The 9,514-nt window shown below is 40.3% G+C and overlaps 1 long non-coding RNA gene across 1 annotated transcript; it reads left to right on the top strand.

Moving 5' to 3' along the window:
• The first annotated feature begins 1,289 nt into the window (after nucleotides 1-1,289).
• On the top strand, nucleotides 1,290-3,892 carry LOC102297574. The gene is made up of 2 exons (XR_315866.2): nucleotides 1,290-1,788; nucleotides 3,571-3,892. It is a non-coding gene; the product is annotated as an uncharacterized LOC102297574 (long non-coding RNA).
• The last annotated feature ends 5,622 nt before the right edge of the window (nucleotides 3,893-9,514 follow it).

Consider the following 9,514-nt stretch of genomic DNA (forward strand, 5'->3'; position numbering starts at 1 on the left):
TGTGTGTGTGTGTGTGTGTGTGTGTGTGTGTGTGTGTGTGTGTGTGTGTGTGTGTGTAGGACTATACCGTAAAAACACAAGTCATATGTATACAGAAAACACAAATTAAAGCATATATGCAGCAAGAAACATACACCAAACTAATTCTTAATATATCCTGTACTACTAAAATATAAATGAAGGATTTTTAGATTGTTTAAATTACAGAATATGCATTTAATAAATAACAGTAATATAGGTGCATTTTTTGAAGTCCATAAATTCTCAACAAGTTGTGAGAAATGTCTTTAACGCCTGAATTTACTCAAATTCTATCCAGTCAGTTCAGTATTTCATTGATTATGATTTTATAGGAGAAACAACTAATTAAATCTAGTAGATATTCTATTATTCCTATTCATATTACTGCTACTAAAGGTTAAGCTGTTATGGAGGCCTGGTCCTGCCTCCTGTCGTCAGCTCTGGCCTTGACCCCGCCTTCCTTCTCCTGCCTGCTTGATAAGGCGACCAATCGCCTCCCTGACCTTGCCACCTGCGACCATTACATGTCTCCGCCCCCCTGTCACTCAGGTGACACCCATGAGCACATCAAACACACTGACAGCATCCCTGTGTCATTTTTAACACACAAAATCGAGGTGCTGTGGCTTTGACCTTTGACCTTTCTGAGGATCATCTGGGGGACAAAACATTCATGTGATATTTGCTCATCTTACACAAAAAAAAAAATCTAATTTTGTTTTGTTTCCTTAATGAACCTCACCAGCCCGATAACAGCTGGTCACTGTAATCAAGGAAGCAAAGAATTAACTTGTTTATTTTCACTTGCAGCATATGAGACTGGTTTAGCCTGATTGAATCTTACAAAAAGAAACATAATAGTTAGAAAAAACAAAGCTTCATCTATGCAACACACAATGAGACTAAGGAAATGTGGAGCCGTCAGTTTTCTTCATACACAATACTGAGCAGTTGTTAAAATGTACCCTGATATGAGTATTTCTATTGTTTTGCCGGTGTTCTGAGAATAAAGGTCAATCAAGAATCCCAAAACTCAATTAAAGATGATTCCTGAGCTTTAACCACATGGCTCCAAACACCCGGCACAATAAAAACTAAATCTTATAAAACTCAAACTACAACAAAGATGACAGATAAAACCTTTTTTTTTCTACTCATCATACAGCCACATGACTCCATCATGTTTCCTGTGCTTGAAGATTAAAGAGACTCGGACTCAGATTTGAAGTCTCACACCTGGAGACAGGAATCGGGGGTCTCACCGTGCGTGTCCCAATCCATCCCGCTTTGATTGGAGATGGCAGACGAGGCAGCGATCCAGAGGAGGCCCGAGTCTCTGCGCTGAATGATGATTATGTTTCAAGAGTTTCACGTGGTGAGCTAGAATTCATGTCCAGCCTTTAATAGCGCTCGTTTTCTGCCTTGTTCACTCCATTAGCGGCGAGCAGGGGACCCGAGTGCCGGGCCCGCCGCTAATTACGCCGTGAGGGATGATCGGCGAGGGCTCATTACCGGCAGTGCGGGCCGAAACATACTGTCTCTCTCCGGGCTAATGATGTTGGATCCACGGCGAAGGGAAGCTAGCGCTCACCGCTTCATCAAACATCCAGGGGTTAACGCGGCTGTTGACTTCTCTCTGTCTACCTCTGCAGCGTCTCTTCTCTGAATCCAAACCACCAACGCCACCTCATTAACAGGATATGTACACATTCAGACCATCAGTCACACGACTACAGAAGCTAAGGACGCCACACAACCCAGCAACAGGTTAATCCAAGAAACTAAACCTCTAAAACCTCTGCTGCTTCTTTCAATTTGTTGAAAATGTGATTTTCTCAAGACAAAATGCAGTGCAGGCATGAATTTACAAAATATCTACAGTAGTACAACCTAATACAAAAAAGGCAAATTCATAGAGATACCCTTAAGAACTAACTGGTCCAAAGAACTCGCTCTCCTGCAATGTAAAACAAGACAACATTATTAAATTTAAATTTTTGCATTTAACTTAATATAGTTTCATTATAGTTGTCTTATTTTAATAATTTTTACTAATATAATCGTTCTAAGTTTGAGAACACTCTCGGACAAACAAGGGCAAAGACTCAAGACATGACTCTGAACCTTCAAATCCTTAATTTGGTCACATTGTGATTGTTGTTTCCAGTATAAAGTATTAGCTAATAACATGTCATCAAGACTGCAGTGATATGTCATTTATATGTCCCAGACAGTGCACAGCTAAATACCAGTGTTCCTGTAACTGTGTACAGGACAGTGTAAGGAATGAAGAAATGCTTCACAAATAGATGCATTATGCTTATTTTATTAACACTTGACCAAATGTTAAAATAACTGTGCAGTGCATGTGATACAGAAAGACCTCATACACCATACAGTGTTGTTCAGAGTTAAGCTTGTCAAATAGTGGCAGTCATCACTGATATCACCTTTTCCTTGGATACACAAATAAATGCTGTTAACCAGCCATTAGTGCTACACACCAGTGGAGAGTAAAGGAAAGTTACATCAGCAAGGGAAAAGTTTGGAAGTTAGGAAGGATAAAATCTTCGCCAAATCACAATATGTGGATCAGTGCGCCCCAGGGCAGCTGTGGCTACAATGTAGCATGCCATCGCCAGTGTGTGAATGTGTGTGTGAATGGGTGGATGACTGAATGTAGTGTGAAGCGCTTTGGGGTCCTTAGGGACTAGAAAAGCGCTATACAAATGCAGACCATTTACCATAATAACTGGAACTGGGAAAGGCCTGAATGGAGGCAGATGATCCACTGTGGGAACTGCAGAGGGAGTTGGCAAAAATAAGACAACACAAATAACTGTTGTTGTCAAACCTAATTTTTTTCTATTTTGGGTGCACGTGAAGGTGAAGATTTAACAGACTCAAAGAAGAAAACACAACATGAACAATCTTTCCAGTCTGTCCTATCAGGGTCAACATGCAAAGACGACCACACTTCAGCTTCCTCACACTGGCTCTCTGCACTGATTTAGCAATATCTAAATTGGCACATACTTATTTCTCTGATATCTTAACCTTGCACACTCAGACCACAGGTCTAGTGAGGAGAAGCTTCTAGTTGTCCCAGTGTCCAGACAGAAATATCAGGAGGTCCTTTGCAGGAGCTACTCCTAAATTAAAGAAAAAAACTCTTCTTTGTGCAACAATAGATGTTTTTGGTGTTAATACCATGCAGAGTTCTGATATTATGTTCCTTTCCTTTTTAAATATGTTACTCTTTCAGTGGTACAGTGCTTCGGTCAGCATCTGTTTTCACACACTTAATTTCACTACTATCATTTGTATCTATAATCAAGAATAAAAGAACATGTGAGAGAAATATAGTCGCAAATTTCATCTTCATCACCTCTTCCTGTTCTTATTTCTGTACTGAATCTGACAGTGATGGTGCTAATGTTTTTCTTAAACGATGGACTAATCCTTTAATCTGTGCTTAGATAAAATTGTCTGTCTCCATGAGCTTCCGTGTCATTCGCTGCCTTCTGTCTTTCCCAACTCTCATTACAGGCTCTTACCTGACACAACGAAGCAGAACTAAACACTGCCTGATGCTCAGCCAGCGATCTGTCACAGCTCTTTCAGCTCGCCGCTCAGAGAAGAAAACCACAGAGACTCGAGCATGCAGCCAGTTCAACCGGAAATGTTTTACACCTAAACAATCCAACCGCTCGGAGCAGAAAATGGAGCTCTGATTTGAATTTAGCATTTGATGAAATCCAGGGAGACTTTCTAATGAGCCCAGGCTGATTTCATTCACACAGTGACCATTTCAAGCCTGACCTGCTGATGTGTACAGAAACATTTCACAAATAAAACATCAGGATTTTAATGTTTCCAGAAGACTTTTCTTATACTCAGGGGTTATAGATTTACCCGATGTATGCTTTTATTTTCAAACCTGCTTCAAATCTAACTGCTTTTCCAAGGGAAGCTCAATTTCTCAAAAAAAAAATTTCAGAAAATCCTTTTCTAATCCCAAAGTCCATTTTTTAAACAATGTTTATGGTTGGTAGCCTGATATTTCACCAATCCACCACAGAGACACCCTCCAGTGAAAACTCAAAAGCTTTGCAAATAATAGAATGATTCTCTAGGAGGAGTGTGTAAAAGTACATTACCTAAAAAATACAAAAATCACACCTGAACTACAAGGTCAGTTCAAAATGGCAGACTTCCTGTTTGGTTTTGCATACAATTCTTTTTTACATTTGGGGATCTTACACGAGCCGCCCATTTTTGTACATGCATGAAAAGTAGTGCAAGGGCTTCTGCAGTGGAAGCTGTTCTCCTGCACCACCATTTTCGCCACATCTAATGTGAGTGCCTTATTTCATGTACTTATGACCATGACCGACACCTAAACATCAGCCTTCTGTTTCACAGCGATTCAGCACCAGAACGCGGCTTTCAGTAACAACTCGCAATTTTCACAATATAAATATAAAGAATCATGAAGAACTTTCACAACAACTGTGCACAAATGTAATAAATCTGCTACAGGAAGTAAATCAAAGTATTATCGTTGAATACTGGTGTGAAGATGTGTGAAGTCCTGAACTCTTGTCACATGTAAAGTCTGGAGCTGAACGCATTTGCTGTGTTTCACGAGTTCATGCAATGTCACATTTATTTCCATCCAGAATTTCATTAATATTTTTTTTCCCAAGCTCTCGTACTGATGATGGGAGAAACAGAAAACTTTATATAGTCTTCTCCAACATCCCAAAGATTGTCAGTGGGGTTAAGGGCAGGGCTCTGTGGTGGCCAAATCACTTGTGAAAATTATGTCTCATGCCCGATGAATCCTTGCATTGTCATCTTGAAATTAGCCTAATCCTTAGAGAAGAAAATAAATCCACTGATGGAAAAACCTGAGCATTCAGTATCTTCAGGTCCCTGCTGACCTCATTTTTATGGGCATGTAATGTTGCTGAAACTAGACTGAACCAACCGAAGTAAGCCCAGATCATAACACTGCCTCCACAGGCTTGTAGAGCAGGCACAAGGCATGCACCATTTCATCCACCTCTTTTCTTACGGTGATGCATCGCTTTGGAAAAGTGTCAACTCAGACCACATGACCTTTATCCATACAGTCCAGTCTGTACGCTCTCTGGCAAACTGAGGCATTTTTTCTAATTAGCCTCATTGATAGGTGGTTTTCTGTAGCCGTCACAGATAGTGTGTATGGAAACGTTCTTACTTCCACTATTAAACGTAGCCGTGACTTCTAATATTGATATTTATGATTTTATTTCACTAAACTTTTAAGTGTTCACAATCATTCAAGGTTTTTTTTTTTCCACAAACACATTTTTTCTTCCAAGATGATGGTTGACAACTATCCTTTCACATTTTAATAATGCACTGAACAGTTCTCAGTCCAGTTTTAGTAGTTTCAGGACTTTGCTTGTTTTCTTTGCTTGGTAAAGGTCGACAATTCGACCTTTTTGAAACAGATTAACAGCTTTTCCATGACCGTGGTCATACAAGTTTAAGAAATCAGAAGCTCACTCATTCACTGCAAATAACCTTCCGAGAAGAAACATATCAATCACCACCATAATGATTTAATGGAAGGACTTACCTGTTTGCTTATTTTCATCTTGGCTGTGCGCTGTATGTCAATTACAACAATATAAAATTTAAAACATTGAAATTCCCCACAGACATGCCTTTCAGTGAAAAGTTAAGAGGTAATAAGACCAACTAAATACGATGATCGTCTGATGAACTTCCAGAGGGAGTTCGTCAAACGTAATGTTGTTTAAATTGTATAAGGGACACTGTTAACCCCCTTTGAACCACCCATGAGAAGGGGACGCTGTGTGAGCTAATTTCTTTATTTTCTTATGTTTTATCCATTTGTTTTTATCCTCGAGCCATCATAGTTTCTTCCTCAGTTTCTGCAATGATGATACTCATGTATATGACTGCAGGACATAAGAAATACTGGAAATAACTAAAACTACTTAAACTCAGTCTTTCTCACAATGAGGCAGAAATCCCTGAGCACAGGCTGACAGGCCCTCTGATTCATATCAGTGATCTCTCAGCATGTCTGAGTTCATCCTGATGAGACAAACGAGGACAATCCAACAAGGAGAAAACACACCACACGCAGGCGATAAAGACGTTAAACCTGCGGGGCTGTGGAGAGGCTAAAATGAGACGTTTCTTGTGAGAAAACCAAAGGAGAGGCGTTTCAGAGACAAGGCGTTCATTCATAATGAGAAGGCGCACGGCGCTCTCACCCTCGTCTTTCCCTCACAGCAGAGCAGACGGGCAGATTTGCAGCGTTCCTTCATGCCACTAATGGAAGCCGACACGGTGAACCCAGAGGAAACCAGAGGCAGCTCTAACCCAATTTTAGTCGCCGTCTCCTCGCATCCTATTTGGGTGATTGTACCAGCAGTAATTAAGGCTGTAATAATTAAATAAGTCTCTTTTAGCCCGAGTGTGGGAGAGGAGGTGAACATCTCGACAGATCTAATTAGCTCGTCTGAAGCCTCTGTTGTTTTTTTCCTTCCTTGACCGTCTGGATGGTTTGCGGTTGCCTGCGATTCTCTGGGAGTGTATACTTACCTGTGTGTTTGTCTGGGCAGAGGTGAAAGGTCAGGCTGGGTGCCTTCACATGCTTAAAGAGGGGGGACGGCTGCTTTCTGTGGGTAATAACAGTCTTTAGAGGGTGCAAGCACACCTGCTCCGTGCTGCTGCAGTGAGGGTTAGAAAGTTGCTTAAGTTTGACTAAAAACTAAAGCCCACCAGCAGCTGTCACAGACCTCCACATGCATTTTTCTGGAGATCATCGCTCTCCTTTGAAGACGTGCTGACACGCTTATAACCCAGAAAACTAGAACAACGTGAGCTACAATATGTTCAAACATGAACATGCAAAAATCATCTGGTTACTTGAATCTGAAGTTGCTCGTGCCCACCAAAAAAATGAGACACACACTTAACTGTCCTGTCCACAGTTACGATGCACTATTATATGTCACATATGCTGTGCAACACCTAATAGAGCAGTGTACATAATACATATATACAGACTAAAACCTTAATTTAAACAGGTAGTCTCAATGAGGGTGAGATCTTATTTTCAAGAGAGACAAAAACATATCTAAGAGAAACTCCCCCCGAAGAGCATAGCTACACTAAAACTTTGATGTTTTGTGATATTTTTGTTACAACATGATGATGGGAGCCTGTTATGGCATCATTGTGATGTCATACGGCATTGGATTGAAAAAATAAAAAGTGTGTTGTGCAGCTCTCTCCATGTCCTTTCATATGATATGTTACTCAGTATGATTTCTTGAAGTTTCTTTGTTATGGTTAACTTTGACCTTTGGCGCTAACAATGAAGGTTAAGGTGCTTAGCAAGCCTAGGTACACATGTCCCCCAAGGTCTAGCACCTTGCCCAGTTTTCATCAGCTCCAGCTGTTATTGGTATCTACATCACACAAAATTTGAAACTGATATCTAAAAAACTGTGGACGCTAGCAGCACTTGGGTGTTACTTACCCTCTAAATTCTTTTTTGTTTTTCATGTTATTCATAAAACAGCAAAGTGAGATGAGTTTTAAAGTTGGTCTCTATACTCTGGCATCAGCCCAGCCAGTGTAACACATAGCCAGCTAACCCTAGCTTCATTTATCTGCCAGTTTAACCACTTCTGCTCCTTGACTTGTTTTTATGAGTAGGAGATAAACACTGATGTGCTTCCAGTCATTGTTTATGGCAGGGGATGTCTAAACATTTAGTGAAGAGTTCAGCTACAAGTTAGACGTTTTTACATATTTTAGATATTTCAAAAACTTTCTAATTATCCTCAGATTTGTCTTTGTGCTATGCAGATATTTCTTAGGTTTTGCTAAGGGTTTTTTTTTTTACAGCAGGGGGCGCTGCAGCAGAGAGTGGTTTACACTTTGAACGACTGTCACTCATTTCAGGCTTTGGTTTCTCTCAAACTCCCTCAAGAAGTCATTTTGTTCATATTTTCTGCATGTCAAACAGCTCATTGTGGGTAATTAGTTTAAAACGAAGCCAGTTTGTTGCTGCCTCAGGACGAGCACTGAGGTCGAAACAAGACACCCGCTGATCTGGAAATGACTTTCTGCTCCGATTTTGTTCTTAATTTATGCTAAAAGACATTTGGCTGTTTTTATTTACTTGTTTTTTCCTGTTTAAAAGCTAAAGTTCAGAATCCAAGCAGCTCTTATTTACAGAGATATGTCATCACAAAGACACAAAGCTCCAAACCTTTCTAGAGTTTTTGTCACAATCACAGAGTAAAACAGAAAAATAGAGTCTAAGATCTACTTCAGCACTCCCAGACTCCCAGACCTGTATTTAACCGTCTGCGACCCCCCTGCTTGACTCCTCCGGGCTTCCATATTTAATCTGTCTGCATTTTCGGGTCCAGCTCACTCAAAGCCCCGAAGAGACAGCGAGATGTTTCCCAAACTCCCACAGCTATTACCGAACTGGAACCGCCCTCAGACAGAGGCAGGGAAGTCTGTCTATTTCTCCAAGCTCTCTGTCATCCTACAGGGGGCACTGTGGGTTAATTAGACTTCAATTGGAGCACGTTGAGTTTATTTGGTGGATTTTCTTCCATTTGTGTCAAAGTGTTTCATCATAAAATTAATAAAAGTGGCTCGCTGTGTTTTCAAGTTAGAGTTCAACTCAATTTTATTCAAACAGTGCAAATTACAACAACAGTTGCCTCGATGTATGTTATAAGGTAAAGACCCTACAATAACAGAAAGAAAACCGAGGAAATCCCAATAATCACATGACCCCCTATGAGCAAGCGCTTTGGCGACAGTGGGAAGGAAAAACTCCCTTTTAACAAGAAGAAACAGGACTCTTCCAGACAGTGATTATGAGCTTTTAGTCATGAACATAATTATCAAAAAGATTATCAAAGACTCCTGTTGGAAATATCCCCATAAAGCCAGATATTACCACGTCGTCCCCGTATGGAAAGATACTTTTCATGTGATCATGACGTCAGCTCTGCCACCTCTGAGATGCCTCTGATGATGATATACCAAAAACCAACAACACAACAAACTCACTCTAATCAAAGATATTTGGCCTCTCATTTGTACCACTTTTTTCAAAGACTCTTTACAAAATTAAGAAATACTTTCACCACAAGAGGGCAGCATTTTAGCTGGATGTTTAACTGTATAGTTGTCGACCCCTGTAGGAGTTATAAAAATATATTGTCTAAGTGTGATGGTAACATGAATTCTGTACGACAGTTCAGCTGACACTAGCTTGAATAATGTTGGGATTTACTGTAATTTCAATCATGGTTTTTGGATTACTGAGCTCAATTTCTAAGCTAATGTCAGCTGTTGTTGCTCACAGTTGATACTGGAAGCCAAAGACACCCCAATTTTGGTGTAAAATTCATCCTGAGTACTTCACATATAA

This window comes from Haplochromis burtoni, unplaced genomic scaffold, assembly GCF_018398535.1.
Source record: "Haplochromis burtoni strain Fernald_Lab_line unplaced genomic scaffold, NCSU_Asbu1 Contig_61, whole genome shotgun sequence".
Taxonomy (NCBI): domain Eukaryota; kingdom Metazoa; phylum Chordata; class Actinopteri; order Cichliformes; family Cichlidae; genus Haplochromis; species Haplochromis burtoni.